The following is a 24389-nucleotide window of genomic DNA, read 5'->3' on the forward strand; positions in this document are numbered from 1 at the left end:
GCTTAATTTCTGTGATGTTTTGATTTATTCCAACAACCGATAGTTTCTGCTTAATTATACAGTCTGTTTGGGATGGATCTTTCGTGGTGAATTAGATTAGTTTAACCTCCACTAGTCCCTTCACACCCTTGACGGCTTTTTGTAAATTATTATTACTACCATATTTTTTTCAATTTATTTGCTTTTTTTACTGAAAATTTTACGAGTAATTTAGATTTCCCGATCAATAAGACAACTCTAAGCAAAACGGAACAGTCTCTAGGCAGCAAGAATAAAATATAAATCGTGCCAGTGTAGTGGCAGCGAAAATCATTTCAACAGCAAAATAAATTCAGTTCTATATTTTTCCACTCCTAGGAATTTTTTTTCTTTAACATTGAACGGAGTGCTGACAGCATTTGTGTGTGTGTGTGTGTGTGTGTGTGTGTGTGTGTGTGTGTGTGTGTGTGTGTGTGTGTGTGAATATATATTTTCGTAAGTGCATCTTTGTGCATATGCTATGAGCAATACTTGAGAGAGAGAGAGAGAGAGAGAAGAGCAGTGGCTGATGGATGGGAAGCCAAACAATATATATATATATATATATATATATATATATATATATATATATATATATATATATATATATATATATGAAGCCTCTGTGTAGAGAGGTACAGCGTGCGTTTTGTACACGGTTGAACCAGGTTTCACGCTCCGCCAGGGTGATAAACTTTGAGAGTGTTCACCCGGCCATGTACTGCTTTGGCGGACATAACGGGTGCTGTTGTTGAGCCAGTGTTGTATACTATAAAGTATGTTTGCACGCAGTCGGCTTGCACGGGACGATTACACTTGGTTCACGGACTACACAGACATCCAAAGCCACTACAACACAACACACACTTACAAGCACTTCCCACCCTACATACAGTCTCTACCAGACAGCCTAAGCCACTTGGTAGAGATACACTGGCTGTACCGCCCCCACTTCGGTCGCGATAGGCCGGTCCTGCAGTGGACACTCAAACGGCTGATGATATCTCTCTCTCTCTCTCTCTCTCTCTCTCTCTCTCTCTCTCTCTCTATATATATATATATATATATATATATATATATATATATATATATATATATATATATATATATATTCTGTCTATTTGTTCCTACAGAAAGCTAACACAAAACCTACACTAAACTAGTCACCCGTGGACAATTTCTTTCCACGTTATTTTTGCTGATCAACGAAGGTCTTATTAAGCTTAGGAAAGAGTTTATTTATTTATTTTTTATTGAAGAAGTTGGTAAGGGCTATATATCTAACCCTTCCTCTTCGAAAAATCTCACGCAAGCTGAATAAAATCCTCTGGAGATAGCATGAATGTAAATGTCGATCTCAGTGTGAATGGGTTAGCATCTTCACCCTCAGGACTGTTTTTTTTTTTTTTTTTTTTTTTTTTTTTTACTGTTCTCCCTGTCCTCAGACGATTTTACTCAGCTTACGTTAGATTATGTGAGCTGAAGGTGTTAGATAAAGTAGAGCCTTATTAATCCCTGTAGGAGCTCTCAAACCTAAATACAACCTCCTGTTTGTTGCAGGAACTGAATACAAAACAGAAGTCATCGTGGTGGGGGAGCTCAGTAGTGTACACAGAATTATTCAAAGCAAGAGGCGTTTTTTCCCTTCATTACGCTGTGTCATGCGAGACAGTCTGGCTTAGTAGTGCTTTATGGTCGAAAACTGCAATCATGTTAAATGGATAGTGTGAGTAGTTTTACATGTTGACGTAATTCCTTTTAATTAATTGCATATTATGTGTGTGTGTGTGTGTGTGTGTGTGTGTGTGTGTGTGTGTGTGTGTGTGTGTGTGTGTGTGTGTGTGTGTCTGTGTGCGTGTGTGTGTGTGTGTGTGTGTGTGTGTGTGTGTGTGTGTGTGTGTGTGTGTGTGTGTGTGTGTGTGTGTCTGTGTGCGTGTGTGTGTGTGTGTGTGATAATTTTCCTCTAATATATTACAAGTACTGGGGTGGAGTGAGAGGATGAGGTTAGCAGAGAAAATGATCCAGGAATAAAATGCGTATAGATGTTGGGTTGGGACGGAACAGGCTGACAACCAATTAGTTGGAGTGGAAAAGTGGAGAAGAGGACTTTGTTTGCTGTGGACTGACATAGGCAAAGGAATATTAAATAATGGTGATTATGATAGTGGTGGTGGTACAAAATAATGATGATAATAAGGGTGGTTTGGTCTGGTGGTAGTAGTGGTGAAACTGATGTTGATAATGGTGGTGGTGGTTTTAGCTGCAGGTGGTAGTAGAAGTGAAACTGATGATGATAATGGTGGTGGTGGTTTTAGCTGCAGGTGGTAGTGATGAAACTGATGATGATAATGGTGGTGGTAGTTTGGGCTGGTGGTAGAAGTGATGAAACATGATGATAATGGTGGTGGTGGTTTGGGATGGTGTTGGTAGTGGTGAAACATGATGATAATGGTGGTGGTGGTTTGGGATGGTGTTGGTAGTGATGAAACATGATGATAATGGTGGTGGTGGTTTGGGATGGTGTTGGTAGTGGTGAAACATGATGATAATGGTGGTGGTGGTTTGGGATGATAATGGTGGTGGTGGTTTGGGCTGGTGGTGGTTGTGGTGAAACATGATGATAATGGTGGTGGTGGTTTGGGATGATAATGGTGGTGGTGGTTTGGGATGATAATGGTGGTGGTGGTTTGGGATGGTGTTGGTAGTGGTGAAACATGATGATAATGGTGGTGGTGGTTTGGGATGATGTTGGTGGTGGTGGTTTGGGCTGGTGGTGGTGGTGGTAAAACTGATGATAATAATGATGATGGAAGTAGTGTTAGTGAAACTTTTAACTCCTTTGCCAAAGTGACAGCTTTTATACTTTGTTGTTTTTGTTGCCCTAGGCTCATTTGAAACGTGAACCTGGTGGACTGCAGGCTGAAGCTGCCGTTTTCCTGTTGTCGTAACCTCCTCGTTTCGGGGGATAAGGAGGGAGCTGAGGGACGTTTCTATAACCTGGCAGTGAAGTCCCTCGACCGTATTGGTGCCACCACGGGAAGGCGTCCCGCCCTAGCACCGGGTATTATTCCTGCTGCTGATAGACGATGTTATTCTGCCTGGGAAAGGGGTTAATGACGATAGACCTATTGCAACAACCCATCCCTGTTCAACAAATTTTACAATTCAAAATTAAATTCGAATGGATATAATAAGAATAAAATACACTGAGGCCTGTAAGTAGCACTGCACTAGAGACCCCATGGCGTTATCTTATGTGTTGCGGAGTCGGCTCAGTCTGCTGGTGTGGACGCGGCTGTGGCAGTGGGAGTAGGAAATGAATACATGATGCAAGTTAGACATTGATAACGCTGACTAAGCCGTCCCTGCAACACACGAGAAACCACCCGGTGCAGTGGAAGAGCAGCGTTATATATGTACCACCCTGTAAAAAGGACATCCTTGAACTGAACGGGTTAAGTGGGTTTGATGAAGTAAATATCAAAATAACTAAGAAAAATACAATATATCACTGTCTGCCCTAATGAGAGAGAGAGAGAGAGAGAGAGAGAGAGAGAGAGAGAGAGAGAGAGAGAGAGAGAGAGAGAGAGAGAGAGAGAGAATTAGAAGAAAGGGAGGATGCATGGATGACTGGGTATGAATAAACAGACATAGATGGATGGCTACAGGAATGGAGGGGTACTGTACTGTAAGTAGATAGAGTAGTAGAAACTTAGTTAGATGGGGTCTGGGAAAGATATAGATCAAAAAACACACACACACACACACACACACACACAGATGGATGGATGCGCAAATAGAAGGAGAGAAATATAAACGCAGGCAGAGAGGTTGAAAATTACACTGATAGACAAATTGAAGTCATGAATCCTATTGTGCTTGTCTGTACTCTGCTTCCTCCCCCCTTATGTCGTCTTTGTTTCCCTTGTTTTCAAGAAGACTAAACTAGAATTCCTTCAGAGAGCGCATACCTCCACCAGTGCCAATAAAACTTAGATCTGCTGCCGTAATTCCTTTCATACCAGACTAATACTTTATCGGTCTCATAATGTCACTCAGTTAATTCTACAATCTTACTCTGCCCTGTTACACAATCACAGAGAGCAAGAGCTTCCCCCGACGTCAATATTATTAATGATTTTTTCCTGCATTCGGATCCGGATTCGCCTCAAAATCTAATTAACTCTTTGTTGACCCACTGCCCACCTGTCCACCAGATTTCCTTGATATTTGATAACAGGTTTTAAACGTATCTTGTATCCAGACAGACGCAATTAAACACATAACCTCCGTGCAGCTTAGTTGAAGGAGATAATGGACAGTATTTCCTTTCCTTCCAAACCTCATTTTTTCTTGAATTTGCATACAAGAAAAAAAAAGATAAACATCATTTATTTCCCTACCCTGCTCTTTTCTTTTATCCTGCCTACGCTAAGTATATCTAGATGGGCAAATAAACACAAAACATTATGTTAATACTAAATAAACAGTACTCCCCTTGTTCCTTCCCCAGTTTCTTTTTCCTTCAATATATCTTAACAAGAGACATAAAAAGAGTAAATGTAGAGGGTTTACTCACCTTCAGCAGGACTCCAGTTGGGGTGAATTGTTTTCGCTCCTGGGGTCTTGGTGCTCTGTGGAAGACAGAGAGGGGGGGGGGTCAGAGGGAGAGCTATGAAATTAGTTTATAAGTAAGGGAATAAATAAATGAATTAATAAATAAATAGGCTAATAAAGAGAAAAAGAATGTATGGAGTAAATAAATATATAGATGAACACATTAATAAATTAATACATAAAGTAAGTAAAATACTAAAATTAATAGTAATTAAACAGGTAATTCTCTATAACTAACAAAGTAAATAAGCAAATAAATAAATAAATACATAAATAAGATTCAGATGTAGGACTCCACAGTAATAATAGAGTTTTATATATAACCTGTTCCACTTAATAAGTTAATGGTTGATATTTTATTGTTAACATTCCTGTTTTACACTGATGCAGATGAGATGAAATATGTTAAGAAAATTAATGAATGATGAAACATAACAGTCTTTTTTTGTGGCTTAAGCATAACAGAAAATATTTTTTGAGTACATATTACATATTCCATATAGTACGGTAACAGATGTTATAAATTACTGAAGACAATGCTGGTTGCCCTTATCGGTTCTTGTTAGTGTGTGTGTGTGTGTGTGTGTGTGTGTGTGTGTGTGTTTAGTTCATTCAACTTAGCGGAAATTTTCGTCCTTTGGCAGTCTATTTCACGATACTCAGTGGCAGAATAAGTCAGTACTACGGCTCCACATCCTTTCCATAGCACTCCATCGTGACTAGCATCATATTTTGTCGGTATCTGCATTCAGGGTGGGGAGATGGCAGTTTTACACCTGGATGAAGTGAACAGAGCATAGTAGATTCTAACTTGATTTAGGAAGGGAACTAGTTGTAGTGCCCCAGGTTCATCTGAAAAATGGTTTAATCTTAGCTTCCGCACCCCCGGGGGAGAAGGGGACAGAATACTTCCCCAGTATCCCTGTTTGTTGTAAGAGGCGACTAAAAGAGTCTTTTTGTCTCCGGACTTTACTTACTCTCCTCTTCTGCTCTTCTGTCCTACCTCTCTTCTTGATATATCAGTGTTTTGTCCGGCCTTTATTTTCTTTCTACTCCCACAATGCCATGTAGCCATATTATTGCTTTGTGTTAATTCTTCATTATATCTTCCTTTCTGATCGTCTGCAGTTCACCTTTCTCCTCTCGAGGGATAGGGATGTAGTTAAGGACCGTTTGTATAACCAGGCAGTTGAGCGACCTGGTTATATCTGTGCCACTAACTCTCGAAGCGAGGACAATTAGTGAACAAGCATCGTTTATGTTAACTCTTATAACTCTGCATGGACGCCGTAAACCTGGAATATTACTGTGGTTGGAAAATTTTAGCGATTTTTGCCAAAATTCTTTGATCATTGATCACTGGAACCCGAGTACTAAAGTTTGTACCCGAGGACGTCACCTTTACCTTGTTCTTGTTGCCACCAGGGGTGGTGGAGAGGGGCGCCTTCACGTGGTGGCACCGACATAGCAGGGCGAGTGAGCTGCCTGGTTATATAAAAGCTCCTCAGCTACCTCCCTATCCCCCAAAAGGTGGGTGGTGGACTGTAACAGAAGGGCAATTTTACCCTGCAGTCCGCCGGGTTTGAGTTTCAAATGAACCTGTGACTACTCCTTCCCCCCCCCCCTCGGCGATTTTATGCAGTCTAGGAGAGCACCCAAGTAGTGAAGGGGTAAATGTTATTCATGTCTAACCCCACCAGTTCTGAAATTCACTCCTGCACTGAATAAAATCGTCTGGATTTCACTGGTATGCATTTTTTTTTCATTTGAGTGGAGCTCTCTGTAGTAACATGGTTAATGTTGACTGCGTCAGACGCCTCCAACTCTTAATATCTCTCCATTGCCTTCAAAAGTCTGGGTATAGCAAGAATACCCTACCAAATCTGTATATATAAAAGAGCCGCGTTGTTTGTTTGTTTGTTTGTCCTTCAATCACGCCCAACCAAGGTCTAGAGACCCCGTGCCTTTTTGGCACGGGCAACGTCGAACACCCCTGCTGCTCAAATTTTAGCCTGGAGACTCACATGACCTCCAGTTCGGACACAGGATATGTAAGGTTGACCTCCAAGGTCATTTGAGGTCACCGGCAACACACGCTCGAATGACTGGACACTGCAGCCCAATTTTTGGCATGGAGACTCACATGACCACCAATTCGGACATAGGCTATGTGAGGTTGACTAGGTCATTTGAGGTCGCCTGTCGGAGTCATTTGAGGTCGCCTGTCAGAGGTCATTTGAGGTCACCTGTAACAGTAAACAAGTAAGCACAAATACTGTGCGTTAGTCTGCGAAAGCTGAAATAAAAGATTCCTGGACTTCTTATATATCATCCCTCTTCAAAAGCATAAGTGGTACATTGTCATTCTGGAATAGAAAGTAAGACTGAACTAAAACAAATAGGATTAGAGTGTTCGCCTTTTGGCCCCGCAACGCCGGGTTCCCCTGCTAGTAAATAAATAAATAAGTAAATATATATATTGAAGCGGTTAAAGGATGCGGATGGTATTACTCCGTTAGAACGTCCTTTATTTTTATTTTTTTTTTATTATCATTTTTTTTTTTAGGAGAGGGGGTGCTAGGGGTACCCCATGAGTTGAATATAATCATCTTATCATAGGGAGAATTGACTAAAAAAAAAAATTATACCTACTCAGTTAAAGGGAAAGAAAAGAGATTGCAGTCTTTTGCTGTTATATTATTTTCAATTCTCATATAATCAATTTCTCGAGCTGGAAAAAACTATCGGTTAAATAAGACAGGGTATAGCATCATGGTGACGGAATGGTGAGGCGGGGAATATATATACCGTTTAATATGCTTTGTCTTTATTATCGCCCGCCTTTACCAAGGCGTCTGTGTCTCCGGAGATGTGTATGTGTGTGTGTGTGTGTGTGTGTGTGTGTGTGTGTGTTCCCATTATATCTCATAAACGGCTTGAGCTATCAACATGAAACCTTCAGGGTATCAAGATATGGCAAACATCTTTGACGAGTTCGAAAATGGGTACTCAGGGTGGTCAAGGTCACCAGAACTGCTGTCATATGTCAACTAGTTTTTATCGCCCCCCTCTGGCACCAGCATATCTCCTGAACGGCTTGAGCTATCCACATGAAACCTTCAGGGTATGAAGATATGGCAAAAATATTCCACCCCCCAGGGTGGCGCGGCCCCTGGGCCTCCCCCGGGGGAACACCGTCCCACGGGCCCTTCGGGGTTGGGAGTGTGCCGCCTCCACGGTGGAGGGGGGGGGGAGTTCCACTACCCGGCCCTATGCTGGGGGGGCCCTGCACCCTACCCTCCGGCCTACCCGGGGGAGCGTCTCTCCTTAGCCACCCCGAGGGGGCCCCCGCCCCCCTGTCCCCACTCAGAGGGGGCTCCGCCACCCCAGGGGAGGGGGAGGCGGGCTCCAGAAAGCATTCCCTTCATTTATAAATTATCGTCCACCTTTGGCAATATGAGGCATTACAGTTTCTTCGGCGTCCCTGTTTGAGAGGGGGGGGGGGTGCTGGTGGTTTTCTCTCATTCGTGACAAGTATCACGGGATGCAGCTTCAACTCTCCCTGTGACTTTTGTTGATTTCTTTTTTCTTGTCTTATATTGTCAGAGGTTGTCATCCCCGAAGCCCTATCTTTTTTGGTGTGTTACATCTATATATATATATATATATATATATATATATATATCATGAGCCGTTTGAGTATCCACTGCAGGACCGGCCTATCCCGACCGAAGTCGGGACGATACAGCCAATGTATCTCTACCAAGTGGCTTAGGCTGTCTGGTAGAGATTGTATGTAGGGTGAGAAGTGCTTGTGAGTGTGACTGTACTGTTGGAGTGGCTTTGGATGTGTGTGTAGTCTGTGAACCAAGTGTAATCGGACCGAGCAAGCCGACTGGGTGCAAGCATACTTTATAGTATGCAACACTGGCTCAACCACAGCACCCCTTGTGTCCGCCAAAGCAGTACATGGCCGGGAGAACGCTTCCAAGTTTATTACCCTGGTGGGGCTCTAACCTTCGCACTCCAGTACCGTATACAAAAACGCACACTTTACCAATGTACCGCAGAGGCTCCTCTCTCTCTCTCTCTCTCTCTCTCTGTATGTGTGTGTGTGTGTGTGTGTGTGTGTGTGTGTCTCCCTTTGAACACATACCCTCCAGCCTCTGTAAATGTGAGGCAGAGGGACTTGATTACTTACTTTCTCTCTCCACTTGCTTTCTTTTCTGGCTCTTTTTTTCTCGCGTATTCCCAAACCTCTGTGGCTCTTTTTTGTTTGTTCTTTCTTTGTTCCTCTTTCTCTTTGTTCCTTCTTCTCTTTCTCTCTTTCATTTTTTGCAAGCTTCAGGCAAGGGTGTCTTTCCAGTTAGTGTTTTCTCAAGATTTATTCTCTCTCTCTCTCTCTCTCTCTCTCTCTCTCTCTCTCTCTCTCTCTCTCTCTCTCTCTCTCTCTCTCTCTCTCATTTTTCTCATTTTTACCCTCCACCTGACAAAGTTAGAGAAGGGTGTTGTTATCACTGGGATCAATAAACTAGGGCTGAGTGCAAGAAGGGCCAATGTCAAAAATTGCTCATATGGAGATAAGGGCACCAGGGAGCTTGTAAAATAAAGGTCTATCAATGCTACAAAAGACAATGTTGCCAGAGTCTTAGGGAGGATGCTATAACACAACTAGATGACGCACCACGGAAACTTGCGCCTTAAAAGCTGAAGGACGTGACTGATCTCCTTCCTCTGATTTCTGCTGGAAGTAGACATTTCTACAGGAGCTTACAGGCAGCAGATGGTGTAGATGATGATTATTTAGATGATGACACCAGAGTGTAATTTCTCATTAGTCTTTAAATACTGAAAAATGATTGTCTTAAAATTTTTGAAGATCTGGCTAATGTTTCAAATCAGGAATGATTTTTATGAAAAAAAATATATATAATTTTCAAATTTTTGTTTATAAACAACGGAAATATTAACTAAGATAAGGAAATTACACTTAGGTAAATTTAATATTCAATTAAAAACATGTAAGGATAATTTTATTTAAAAAATATGCTAATTGTTACTGAATAAGAAAAAATTATGTCAAAGGAAAATATTCTTTACATATATATATATATATATATATATATATATATATATATATGTATCGGTACACGGCTAGCACTAAATATCGTACCACCGCTAGCACCAATAAAATGTATCGTCGCACTGCTGGCCAACAATTTAATGTAGCCGTTATGGAGTAGCAGTTGACTACATATTAAGTGTTCTGCTGTGTAGTATAACTAGACCACCGTGTTGGATCGACGACACTGTCTGTTGTACACGTCAGCTACTCGCCGTCACTGCCCGACACTTCCCACCAAAGGTCCTCTGCCACGAGAAGATGGAAGCTGGTCTGTTATTAAGTGGTAGCGTAAGGTGACAGAAATGAGCAGATTAAATCTCTCTTTATTGGGTACAGAATGATATAACTGCGACCCCAGAGATATGTAAGAGCGATACACCCTCCCTTTAAAACTGTAAAGCGGGTTCTGACGCTGAACGCTCACCGTGCCGACTAGGGCGCGGTGCTTAGGTCAGCTAAAAAGTGAGGTGCCGTGCATTTACATATACTCTGGGCTTATGCAAAAAGTAGATATAAATGACAACTCTACTAGCACATTATACACCTCTATTAAATGGTATTAAGTACATTCACATATACCAACATAATAAATGGTTCCCCAGGACTTTACACTTACGCACTATTCATATATCTTTTCACTTCTCCTAACCTTCCTTTTATAATTGAAACAGGGTGGCACTTGTGGTCTGCCAGTCCACCTTCTTCTATACCACAGCTAACAGCGAAATGATATTTGGTTGTTCATCATTCACACTTCATTACACACTGTTAATTATGACTAAACAGCTTTAAAAATTATTATGTAAAATGTATGATACTACAACTTCATATGGAAAAAGATGTTGACACCAGAACATTCGCTCGGCCACACCATTGACGTCCTCGTCGACATTGTTGTCCTAACTACCGTGTATTCGTAGCCTAACCAGAGTGTAGGGTAGCTAACTATTCAGGAACATCCACTTGCAATCCTCGAGTACGGACACGTGGTATCAGTGGGTTCCTTAATTGGCGCCTTAAATAGTAGCCTAAACCGCAAACACAGGACAAGACCACAATAAGTAGAAGACCAACGCCAGGACCAAAATAGGAAGGGGAAAGGTATGAAGGAAGATAGGATAGTACATAAGGCTCTAAATCAGTCCTGTTCAGGTGGGAGAGGAAAGTAAGCTCCTTTAATACATGAGACAGCCTGTTCACATTCAAGCACGTAACACTGAATGAAGGTAAAAAGGGTCGTAACTGGGATGAGAAGTTCACTGTCAAAGCTAGATGATGCTTGCTAGGCAGAACTGCTATCTCTTTACTGTGTAACTCACAAAAATCAGGTGCAACATAGTACCCCTTTACTGTAAGGAATTGATTCTGCGAGGCACAAATCACAGTTACATCCTCTGTCTCAGGAAGGTAAAAGTACTGTTTCGCGTGAATATGAGCATGGAAAACTGACTTCAACTGAATGGGTTGGAAGGTGCAACACTGCAGAGCAGAGGAAGTATTTGTGTCCAACAAAGCCCTCTTACACTCCTCTACCTTTAATGGTACTAAGACAAAATGGAAAGCAGGACATGCATGGAGATCAAGAAACGAGGCCTTACACTTCTCAAATTCATCCACAGTCGTTTCTGCTACATATTTCTTGTCATCTGAGACAACTAGCACCTCTGGACCCTCTTCAATAACAACAAGTGTATTATTAGCAGTAGCAAAAGGGAAGGAAATGAACCGCCATGCCTGGTATATTACAGCATTCCTCATAGGTACCAATATCAGGATGCCTTCATGGGTCAACTGGGCCTCTAACAATGGGTAATAATATTCCAGTTGACTCAGATCAAAGAGTGGCATAAGTCCATGCTTCCACATAGCTATATCAAGTGCCTTTCTTAGTATATTAGTAGGCAGCAATAAAGCATTAACCCTGTTCAAACTTGCATCGATTAAGCCGTCCACCATATTGGCTGCATGCTTCTCCAAAGCAGTGGTTGACTCGTCGAGAGCATGTAAGTACTCAGCGAATAACACCAAGTTAGCTAGGGTTGGTAGGTTAATTTAGATGTTGTTCACAAGCTCTACTAGATGGTTGGTAGTCCTAATTATCTCGTTAGCTTTGTTAGTGAACTCATCTAACTGTTTATACACATGCATGATTAATCTATTGTTGGCTTTAGCGGCCAGTGTCAAGTCATGCATCTGTCTACCCAATTGCACTACATCCTTATCTAATGCCGTACCAAAGAGTTAGAAAATCCACAAGTCCTCTCTTAGTACGTGCATGGACATGCTTGGAAAGATCAGAGTGTACGTTAGGTAAAGCTACATGCAAGTTAGTGAGCCTGTCGGTGAGCCTGTCTATATGCCTAGTCTGAAGCTCAACAAAGCTTCAGTGTCAGAGTTCGTCAATCGTGGGTTTCGATTAAACATCTTTCCCACTTCCAATAGTTGCTGTCTGAGATTCGACAAGCCCTTGGAGACCTCCTTGACAATATCTGGCGTTTGGAGACAGCCTTCCATTGGATAGTAGACGCATACTGCATCTTCCACTACCACGACTTCTCCAAGTGGGCTCTTCAGTGCTCCTGGCATTAACGCAGTCGTGTCCATGTCCGATGTCGTTCCATAGGTCCACCCCAAGCAACGCACGAGGAGTTTGAGCCACAGCCACAATTTTTTCTGCAAGAGAAGATACTCCCTTAATCACTCTTGTTGTGGGATCATAGCTTGCTGCGATACTCTTGGTTAGGGACAGGTACGGATGACGACATAGACTGCGACGAAGACAGAGGGCACAACACATCAGACGATAGGCCTAGCTCTTGACTTACTAGTTTGATCCTATCAGCATGTACTGCCTCCTGAGTTCCGTTAGCTTCATCCTATAAGTGAGCTTGGAAATTCTCTCAGGGTTGTGGATTATGACCTTCTGGCCTGCCTGTAACGTCTTTTTCTTGACTACCTTTGTGTTGTTTCGCCATCATCTCCACTCTTGAGGCTTTTAATCTTTTCCGTACTTCACTGTGTATACGTTGGAATTTCAACAACTGTACCTTTGCGTAGTCTTCTTCGTTGTATACTGGAGTAGGAGGTCCAGCCAACAAATCGTAGGGTAACACTTTCTCTTCTCCATAAAGGATATTTTGAGGAGACTTCCCAGTTGATGAATTTTCTGAGGAGTTGATGGTCGCCGCTACATGTGGTAACCAGTCTTCCCAGTTATCCTCCTGATTTGAGGTTATTACTGGTCTCAAGACTTCCAGTATCTTCCTGTTTGTTCTCTCCACCAGGCCATTGCTCTTAGGACTGTAAGGCGTTACAAAAACTTGCTTTACTCCATACATACGACAGATTTCTTGTAACACCTGGTTACGAAATTCACTGCCATTATCGCTGAGCAATACCTTAGGTGTAGAGTATGGACAAATCACTGAAGTCACAAAAGCGTGCGCCACCTCCTCTGAAGTTTTCATCTGTAAAGGTGCTAAAACAGTGAATCGTGAGAAATGGTCCACTGCCACCAGTAAATAACTTGAACCTTGACGACTTCTCGGCAACGCTAAGAGATCAATGAAGACTGTATCCCAGGGTTTTTCCGGTAGAGGATACTCTAAGATGGGAGTCGGAAGTCCCGTCGTTCCTCATATTTCCGCGCATTTGACACATTGACTGACGTGGGCTTCTATGTCCTTCCTCATGGTCGGCCAATAGTATTTCTTTCTCGCCTCACGTATGCATCTATCGCGACCGGGATGACCCGCTTGAGGTACATCATGAACTAACTGTAGCACGGCTTGCTGTAAGGTAGCAGGAACAACCAACTGATATGCAGTGTCCTTCCCTGGGGGTTGCTTATACAAAAGACCCTGTTGAAGTCGCATCATTACGTTGTTCCGCTTTTACCGTGTCTGAGGAATACTCAGCAAGAGCAACATCCTCGGCTATGGTAGCAGCAATGTTTCTACTCAACGCGTCGGCTACAACATTTTGACGGCCTGATAAATATCTGACCTCTGGATCAAACTCCATTACCTTGCCAAACCAACGCGCAACCTTACCGTGCAAGTTTTTTCCTTTAAACAAGTCGCGTATGGGTGCATGGTCAGTTAAACAATTATCCAGTAGCCAAAAATAATATCCCGGAAATGTCCTAACGCCCACACGACTGCTAATGTCTCCAAATGTGTCGTCGAATAGTTCTTCTCTGGGGGTCTTAATGCCCTACTAGCATACGCTATGGTATGTGTCTTACCTTGCTCATCCTTCTGCTGTAACACCGCTCCCAGACCCAGACCTGAGGCGTCCGTGCACAGATAGAAAGGTTGAGTATAATCAGGAAACGCTAATACGGGTGTTTCTGACATGGCTTGTTTGAGCTCGTTGAAGCTTTTCTCTTCCGAGGGTCTCCATTTCCATGCAGCGTCCTTCTTAAGTAGCGTTGTTAAAGGTGATGCTATGATGGCATACCTGTGGACAAAACTCCTATAAAAGCCAGTGAGGCCTAGGAACGATCTTATCTGATCCTCGTTCTGTGGTGTAGGAAAATAGGTCATCTAGATATGCTAAGACGTCTTGCCCTAACATCTCGCCAAACAATTGGTTTATCATCCGCTGAAATGTTAAAGGAGCATTACTCAGTCCAAAAGGCATCCGGAGAAATTCAAAGTGCCCACGGTGAGTGCTAAAAGCAGTAATGGGACGCGACTCTTCGGTCAGCTCCACCTGCCAATACTCTGACGCTAGATCCAGACAAGTAAACACAGTATTTCCCTTACCTAATGATTGAAGTAAGTCTCACAGATGCGGAATCGGGTAACGATCCGGTACTGTTTGTTCACTTGCTGAAAATCCACAACAGGTCTCACACCACCGTCCTTCTTAGGCACTAGAAAGAGTGGTGCATTCCACTGCTTCCCTTTGGCTGTGCGGTAGACGGTATGCGGGCACATAAACTGGATTTGTACCAGGGCACAACCAATATATGCTTCACCCTATCCGTCCTACCCAGCGCTTCTCCTGGAAGTGCTACTACGTCGGAAAATTCTCTAAGGAGGGCTAGGAGTCGTGTTTTATGGTCTACATTATCCGTGACCTTCACGTATTGCTCCAGCTGTTTTTCCTTAGCCAGACGTACGGGTTCCGACTGAGTCGTTGCTTGAGATGTAACTACAGGAGAGATCACCGGCACGTCGTCGACTTCCTTTATGGGGGCACCATAGCACATCAAGTCGCCTATATAACAACCATCTCTGAGCTTAACTGCGCCACCACTCATATTTGCGATGAAGAGGGGCGTCTTCTGGTCTTGGCCAACGCTAGTCAGAGTCGATTCCAGCGACAATGCCTTATGTTTCACAGTCTCAGTTAAGCATGCTACATCAGTTCCCACCGACACGTCAGGTACTCGGACAGGAATTTTACAGACAGTTTGACTGGGTAAGTGGTGATTACCACTCACTATAGCCCTGACTTTCTTCCAGTCCATACCCTCCGCTTCGTGTGCATCCGGGGACTCCCTTGATGCTTCACTTGTCGGGGTCACAACTGGTTGGACGGCTCCTGATTGGATGCCAGTTCCAGTTCGTGTTGCTGAGGGATTAAGGCCTACAAACTCTTTCCCGTTAAAGGAAATGGAATGTCTTTGAGGGTGTATTACTATATCATACTCCTCCATGGTCTCAAAGCCTAACAGCCCATCAGCTGGCAGAGGAAAATCCTCAACCACAAAAAACGTAGCACGTAACACAGGAGATCGTTTATCTGCCCTCAATGTCAACGGCACCTGGCTTACAATCTTCATTCTACTCCCTGTCACACCTGTCAGCATTACATCAGGTGGTGATAATGTCCAGTTTGTTAGAGGCATTTCACTTTTAAGTCTTTCCAGCGCTTTACTAGAAATAATGTTTGTACATGCCCCTGTATCTACGATCAGGGACACTTGGCCTTTCCCTATGATCCAAGGAATAGATAATAAGTCCACCTTAGTAATAGCTGCCACACACGCATCGGTGGATTTTACTATTTTAATTACTTTTGCGCACGGCCCTGAGCTTCCCCCAAACTAGCTGGGTTCCCTAGTTTCTTCCTCTTTTCAATGACAAAGGGGCAACAGTCCGTTTCATGAGGACAATGCCCATGTATGACATACCATCTTTTCACCTCTGGCTTAACAGCCTTGGTCCTTTGCTGTGGAGAACTAGTAGCTGTATCTCTCCAGCCCGAAGTTTGCAAGGCTTTGCTAGCTTCTGCATAGCATATGCCTGCCTTCGCCAAAGCCTGACTTTCAGTACAGTTAGGATGCTGCTGTACTGTATCAGTAGCCAGATTAGGTACAGGTATCTGCCACAAAGGAGGAGGGTTAGTCTGACCTTGCACGCCCATATTGTTAGTCATGCCCCAGGTATTTGGATAAGGGCCCTGGATTTGCATGACAATATTAGAATTCATGCCCCATTGATTAGGATTCTGGGTTTGCATGCCAATATTAGTAGTATTCATGCCCCATTGATTAGGATTCTGGGTTCGCATGCCAATACCATCTGTGTTTATACCCCATGCATTTGAATAAGGAACAGAAAATAAATTCTGTCCAGAACCTTGTGGTGTACTGAAAACATCAGAAGTATACACAGGTATGTGAGTGGTTGTAGTACTATCACTAATGACTGGATTTTGCATATCCTGAGTGACCAAAGGTACTGTTGTAACCTCAACTTCCACAGTCTCCTCACTAGGATTACCCTCTAGCAAGACTGGTGGCCATTTTGGATCTAACTGATTGCTCTGGGACTGTTGAATAAGTATGACCAGAACGCAAATGCAAAACGTTCAAATCCTCATCCTGTCCTTCAGAAATATCCTCATCACCTTGATCCTCAATATGTCCTTCACTCATTTAATATGTCTGAGCACTTTTATTTGATGTATCAACTCACTCATAAAATTCTGAGTCTAGTGGGATTAGCTAATCCCTATTTCCCTTATTCTACGTCCCCACTTCACTGTATCCATCTAACCTTGTCAGTAATTTCCCCTCCCAGTTACAGGAAGATAAACTGACATAAAAAAAAAGGATAGTTATGGTCAGTGACAGAGAATGGAACACATATAAAATACACAGAAAGTATATTTATTTCAAGGGAATTCTGAGAAACCTTTATTTCCACTCATCAACTAACTAACGTGTGTTGATTCAAGTGTGTGTGTGTGTGGATTACTATGCATGGACGCTACCTAGATATGAAAGTCCAGGATGATGTTCCACATTCCACGTTCCACACTCCACCAGACTCCTCGAACCATACGCAGCACACGCTCGCTGTGGGAGTTAGCATGTGACTGGTCGCCCTACACCACGCCAGGCAGATGCCACAACGCACCACACACAATCGTGGCACCTCTCGGCCGCTCTCGGCTTTCCCCCTCTCGGCTCGCGTCGGCTGTGCCCGTCTCTGGAGTTGCTAGGAGTCGCTAGCTGACCCACTCCTCACCGCACTGGCTTGAACTCCCCTTATCTCGCCTCTCGCACACGAGAGCGAGATTGTTGCCAGTTGCATTTGAAGATGGAGATATCTCGCACACCACAGGACGAGATAACTGCCAGTTTGTGCTTAAGATAGGAATCTCGCACTGGCAGAATAATGGGAGGAATTAATATGCACCACTCCAGTTTATCTGCTCCACTTAACTCACGAGTAATTAGTCCCCTTACAACAGTAGAGTAAGATTTTCTGTTTCACCTTCAGGAACGAGCGATTGCAAGGGTTACTGGTTCACAGCATAAAGCCCTTTAGCACGTATCGTATCCCACCGCTGCCACCAATTTAATGTATCGGTACACGGCTAGCACTAAATATCGTACCACCGCTAGCACCAATAAAATGTATCGTCGCACTGCTGGCCAACAATTTAATGTAGCCGTTATGGAGTAGCAGTTGACTACATATTAAGTGTTCTGCTGTGTAGTATAACTAGACCACCGTGTTGGATCGACGACACTGTCTGTTGTACACGTCAGCTACTCGCCGTCACTGCCCGACACTTCCCACCAAAGGTCCTCTGCCACGAGAAGATGGAAGCTGGTCTGTTATTAAGTGGTAGCGTAAGGTGACAGAAATGAGCAGATTAAATCTCTCTTTATTGGGTACAGAATGATATAACTGCGACCCCAGAGATATGTAAGAGCGATACACCCTCCCTTTAAAACTGTAAAGCGGGTTCTGACGCTGAACGCTCACCGTGCCGACTAGGGCGCGGTGCTTAGGTCAGCTAAAAAGTGAGGTGCCGTGCATTTACATATACTCTGGGCTTATGCAAAAAGTAGATATAAATGACAACTCTACTAGCACATTATACACCTCTATTAAATGGTATTAAGTACATTCACATATACCAACATAATAAATGGTTCCCCAGGACTTTACACTTACGCACTATTCATATATCTTTTCACTTCTCCTAACCTTCCTTTTATAATTGAAACAGGGTGGCACTTGTGGTCTGCCAATCCACCTTCTTCTATACCACAGCTAACAGCGAAATGATATTTGGTTGTTCATCATTCACACTTCATTACACACTGTTAATTATGACTAAACAGCTTTAAAAATTATTATGTAAAATGTATGATACTACAACTTCATATGGAAAAAGATGTTGACACCAGAACATATATATATATATATATATATATATATATATATATATATATATATATATATATATATATATATATATATATATATATATATATATATATTTTTTTCACAAAACAAAGCAGCTTTTAGTTACTGAAAAAGCATATGTGATTGCTACTTGGTTAAACAACGGTGAAAAAATTACTTTTATGTCTATTCTTCTTAGCTGAATATTAGTGAAGTCTACAAACTTTTAAATGCATTTTCCTCAAAACCTCATTTTTTGACATTGGCCCTTCTTGCAGTCAGCTCTAGGGTGTCTGTCCGTAGAGCTGGACGGCAACTCGGCTGGCCAGGAGCAGAGATTTCATTTCCGGGCCAGAACTCAGAAAGCAGTCACTATACAGTCATGAAATGTCACATAGTTATGTATAATATAGTGAACTGGTGCCATTTGATAAGTAGAATGCTGTGTCTGAAGACTTTTTTTTTTTTTTTTTTAAGAAAAAGTGTTTCCAAAGATTTCAATGCAACCTGCGCAAGGAATCTGAAGGGCCCAGGTTATGTGTCATCAAGGCGTTCTCCTTACTCCCACCTTTGAAAGAAAAGAAGGGGGTGGGGGATGAGGGCCATTATACAATTGGTTAGGTGTGCAGGAAGGTGGGGGGTATGTGCTTGATTAGGTGAAGGGTTGCAACAGCGTAGCGATGCATTTGTTTTTATCACTACTTTTCTTGTCACTGCTCTAAACTCTGTACTAGCATTTCTCTTCTGTTACGGAGGGCAATAGCTTAAAGGCAATGTGTACGAGTTTTTCGAAAATAACGGATCTTAAATATGACTTTGTTTTTGGTTAATTTTCTTTAAAAAAGGACACTTAAACAGTACTTGCCTCATTTTTTTAAACATAAAACACGCATTTTTCTAACGAACAGTGATATTATTCAACTAAGAAAAAATTCCTGGTACCTTAAATGTTAATTGATGGAGTTATGGTTAGGTAAACATTGCCACATCCCCTGTAGTAGCCTTCATGCAGCAGGCAGTGTGGTAGTGAGTGTGGTGGAGTTGTCCTCATACAGCCTCATGATCACCCCTGACTGAGCAGGCCTGCCACACAGAGATAACCAATCCACTCCACTGAGGTCGGCCACAGGTCCAACACAGTTGCTGTGTACATGTCTCGCTTGTGTCAGTACCGTAGTGTGTGACAGTGTGCTGTATGGTGTGCGGTACAGAGTCACACTTATTTGTATGTGTGTCGTATTTAAGCTGTGTTGTGTGTGTTTGTATAAGGGGAGTGGGTGGTGAATACAGCTCCTCTTGTGTAGGTGCCTCACTTGTGTAAGTACCGTAGTGTATGACGTTGTGCTGGTTGTATGGCATGCAACATTAAATTTCGTTTTAAATGTGTTATCTGTAAAGTTATGCTGTAATTGTTTCCTCTGCTAATGAAGTTGGCCTGTGGTTATGTATTCACCTGTGGCTGTTTGTTTGTTTGTTTGTTTTTGTACAGCATATCTCGAAAAGCTGTTATCAGATATCAATGAACTCTGGTGGATAGGTGGTCAGTGGGTCAAGAAAGAATTATTTAGATGCTGATATGGATCCGCATCCAGATGCAGGAATAAATAGTAAATTTATGGGCGTTAGATGAGGTATGCGTTCTCCGAGATTGTGTAGCAGGGCAGACTAAGACCATACAACTGACAGGCTATTTGAGACCTTAAAAGTATTCGTCTGGTACGAGAAAGGAATTACAGCAGGAAATGATAAAGTTTATTGGCACCTGGGGAGTTACGTTTTCTTTAAGTGTTTTCTAGTTGTTGTGACACCAGCCTCATCTGAAACATGAACTACGTGGACTGCTGGATGAAGCTGCCCTTCTGCAGTTTACCATCCACCTTTCGGAGGACGGAAAGAAAGTTAAGGAATGTCTTCATTGCTGTCTCATGGAGCCGCGCATTTATGTCGGTGTCACCAAGTGACGCCCCTCTCCAGGACCAGTAAAGCTGTGTGATCTGTGACTGTATGAGAATATGATTGGATAATTTATACGGCTCTCCCTGCCATGCCTCAGTCCCACTTCAGCCATTCCTGCCACTGTTATACCCATCAGTAGCCTTACTACAGCCCTCATTAAACCTCTTGTACTCATAAATATCCCTACTACAGCCCTCCCAAGCCCTGTTGTACCCTTCAACAGCCCTACTACAGCCCTCGCTAGCTCTGTTTTACCCTTGAATGGCCCTACCACAGTCCTCCCCAGCCCTATTACAGCCCTTTTTAACTCTGCCACAACCTTTCCTACCCCTACTACACCCCTCCTTAGGCCTAATTTAGATCTCCTTACCCCTTACTTCAAAGCCAGCCCTACCCAGCTTCAGCCAACCAGAAATTAGAATAATACCAATGTTATTTCCCTCCAACTTGAAACTAACCCAAAACAAACGAGCAACTCACATATATCTGAAACTCAACCTCACACCGGCCTAAAACTAAATCCAGCTATTCATCAGCCTAAAACCAACTTAAACCTAACCCAAACCACAGCCAAAAAGGCAACCTAAAACCACACTTAAGCCAGCATCATCTGACACTGAGTTTTAATTCCTTCGACCATAATTATCGGTCTGATAAGTTGCGTTTTAAGTCGATACTCTCCTGCCAATGCCCCGGACTTTCAGAAAAACTCGATGTACTGATGGTGTGCGACTAAATTCACTGAGATTAGCTTAGAACTGCCGGGGTCTCTGTCACCTCGCTATAATCTTCCGGTGTCAGCCTGAATATATCATCTTAGCCAGTCCGTAGCAACAACAATTTTTATCACCTGAACCTATCAATGAACAGCAGCTGGACAATGCAACATCAGCTGTATATATAGGAAGATACAGATGAATAGAAAGATATACATACATACATAATCAATAAAATATGTGGCTAGACAGAATGATAGGTGAATATAGGGGCGCAGAAATTAATGGTACTGGAAAATGTAACAACACGAAAATATAAATAGACAACTCTCTCTCTCTCTCTCTCTCTCTCTGTAAACTTGAAGGCATGGAAAGACATCTCACGATCTCTACGTTTACTGAGCGCCTCTCAATTCGTCTCGAGCACATTGAAAGGAGGGAGAGAGAGAGAGAGAGAGAGAGAGAGAGAGAGTCATTTATCCAGTAATCAGGCAAATCGAGTCCATGTTTCTACCTTAATTTTAATTAGGCAATAAAAATGATAATGGGGATGTCGGTAATCCATTGGTGAAATAAATGAGTTATCGGAGAGTCTGAGGTGGTTGTGGTTAATTGAGAGAGAGAGAGAGAGAGAGAGAGAGAGAGAGAGAGAGAGAGAGAGAGAGAAGGAGAAGGAAAGATGGGAGGAACTGTGTCAGGAAAGGAAAGAATAAAGAGAGGTAAAAGGGAGTGAGAGAAACTGTAGTTTAGTGAAAGAAAGCTTGGGGTCTCGACCCTGATGCTGGTGAATTACTCGTTAATTAAGATACCGCCCACCACCAGCCGCAGCCCTTTCCAGCCCAGCCCAGCCTTCACCAACTCTTTACAGCCCTCTTCTAGGCCTCTTATAGTTTTTTTTTAAGCTCAGTCCAATCTTCTTCCAGCTTCCTTCCAGCTTTTTCTGGCCTTATTCCAGTCCTTTCCAGCAACCAGCTTCATTTAGTCATAAACTAGCCCCTTCTAGCCATCTTCTGCTTTTCTCCACTTTTCCTCTAGTCCTCTTCCAGCTTCTCTTAACCCTTTTCCAACTCTTGTCCATACCAGCCCCTTCCCACCCATCGTCATCCCTCTTCCAGCCCTCTACAGCATTTACCAGCTAACTTTTAACACTCCTCAACACACTTTCCAATTCACCTCCAGGATTTTCAAGCCATAATCAACTTATACAAAGTTTTTTTTCAGTCTTATTTTTCCTTTTCCAAACCCCTTTTTAGAGCTTTTGAACCCAGTTCTTGGCTTTTCTGCACACCTTCAGAACCCACCAGCCCTCATTGACCAACTTTCTTCAGCCCATTTCCAACAGTTTCAGCCTACTCCAGTCTTTTCCGGCCCACCTTCAGCGTTCTTCAACCCTTATCATTCTTCCTCCTGGTATTTCCTTTTCACTTTCAACCAGTTCTAGCCCCATTAGCTCTTTCCATAACACCACCAACTCTCACCAGTCCACCCCAATTCGTTCCACTTCACCCCTTGTCCTTTCCAGCTCACCTCCAGGTCTTCTTGCCTACCTCTGATCCCTTCTATCCTTTTTACAGATCACCTGACTCCCCTCACTATATCATTGCTACTTTAATGTGGCCTAAAACTTTCAGTTCTCCATCTTGAATGCTGAGCTGTAGCAGTACACTAACACTAGATTATGATGCTAGTCTCGTATAAGTACTAGGGAAAAAATGTAGGGCCCTAGCATTGTCTTATTCAGCCACTGAGCTAAGTGAAATATGCTACAGGAGGATAAAAATCTGGATCAACTTTACGTGAAAAGAGTTTAGCCTTTCCCACACTCTCCCAGCTCATTTCCAAAATTTGTCGAACCCCATCAGCCTCTTTCCAGCTGCCTCCAGATTACTGTTCCATCTCTCCCTCATCGCCTCATCGCTGCCCATCACCAAACAAATCGCTTTCCCTTAAATTTGACTCCACCCCAACTCAACCCAATTCAACCCAACCCAATCCAGCCCAGCCAAACTCAAAGCAACCCACCCCAACCCAAAGCAACCCACCTCAACCCAAAGGATCCCACCCCAATCTCATCCTACGCCATCCCAACCCAAACCAACCCAGCCCCGCCCAGTCAAATCTAGCTAACTCAATCCAGCCAAGTCCAACCCAGCCCAACCTACCCAAGTCCAACCTAATCTAATTTAATCCAAAAATCTTTCTTTCTATTTGGTATCTCCTTCCCAACCCCACTCCACCCCACACCAACCCAACCTAACCCTACTCAAACCAAATCATTCACCCATTCCAGCCCAGCCCCACCCACTCCGCCCAACCCATCAGCACACCGTCCTCCTCCCTTATCACTCCTGCCACTCACCTGTCGCAAGCCCCCACCACCCTCACCCCCACCTTTGGCCCACTGCTTATCTCCACACCCACCAATTTATATTTGACTACCGTACTGCTTATCTTTCGATTCGCCCACTGTTGTCTCATATATTTAACTAATACTCGCTCATTTTTAGATGCGGGAGTATTTATAGCAGCAGCACTGTCAGTCATTACCACCTTAAGGATTTTCACACGTTAGATGCTTCACACTAACGAAACCTAATATGCTGCTTCATTTTATCGATGCTCATATTGTCTTGAATGTATAGTACTCCTCTTACTCGTATTTATTCATTTTGCTTACTACCTGCATGTCTCAACTGGCACCCATTTTGCTCTCTCTCTCTCTCTCTCTCTCTCTCTCTCTCTCTCTCTCTCTCTCCCCGCTATCTACACTCCTTCTTAATCCTTTACATCCTTCCTCAGATCCATTCCATCTGGTCCTCATCTTTTCCTCTGTCTTCTCTCACTCTTTTCCTTTCATTCCATTTCTAACTAGTTTTTTTTTTCCTTCCTCCATCTTTATTTCCGTTTGCTTGTTTATCCCTGTAATTTGCTGTGTTGTTTTCATCTTTTTCCTTTCTAAGTAGTATTTGTTGTACCTTATTACCCGTCCCCGCCCCGGAGGGGCTCGGGGACAGGTATTGTTTTCACTAGGTTTCTCTGTTTGTTTGTCTGTCTGTCTGTCTGTTAACAAATTTACGCGAAAACTACTGGTGTGATTTTGACTAAAATCACAGGGATGATGGGCTATGGCCTTTCGATCACTTGATTCGATTTGGGGCCAAATTGGGCCAAGGCCCAGGCTGTAGGCTCCCCAAATGTAAAGAACGGGGATAGGTAAAAATCGTTTTTTCGCCATAACTCCTTTCAAATTCGTCATGTAAACATGAAACCAAAACCTAAAGGTACATCTTTCAAATC

The sequence above is a fragment of the Coenobita brevimanus genome, chromosome 23 (genome assembly GCF_032717465.1).
Source record: "Coenobita brevimanus isolate Jiangsu-jjx chromosome 23, ASM3271746v2, whole genome shotgun sequence".
Taxonomy (NCBI): domain Eukaryota; kingdom Metazoa; phylum Arthropoda; class Malacostraca; order Decapoda; family Coenobitidae; genus Coenobita; species Coenobita brevimanus.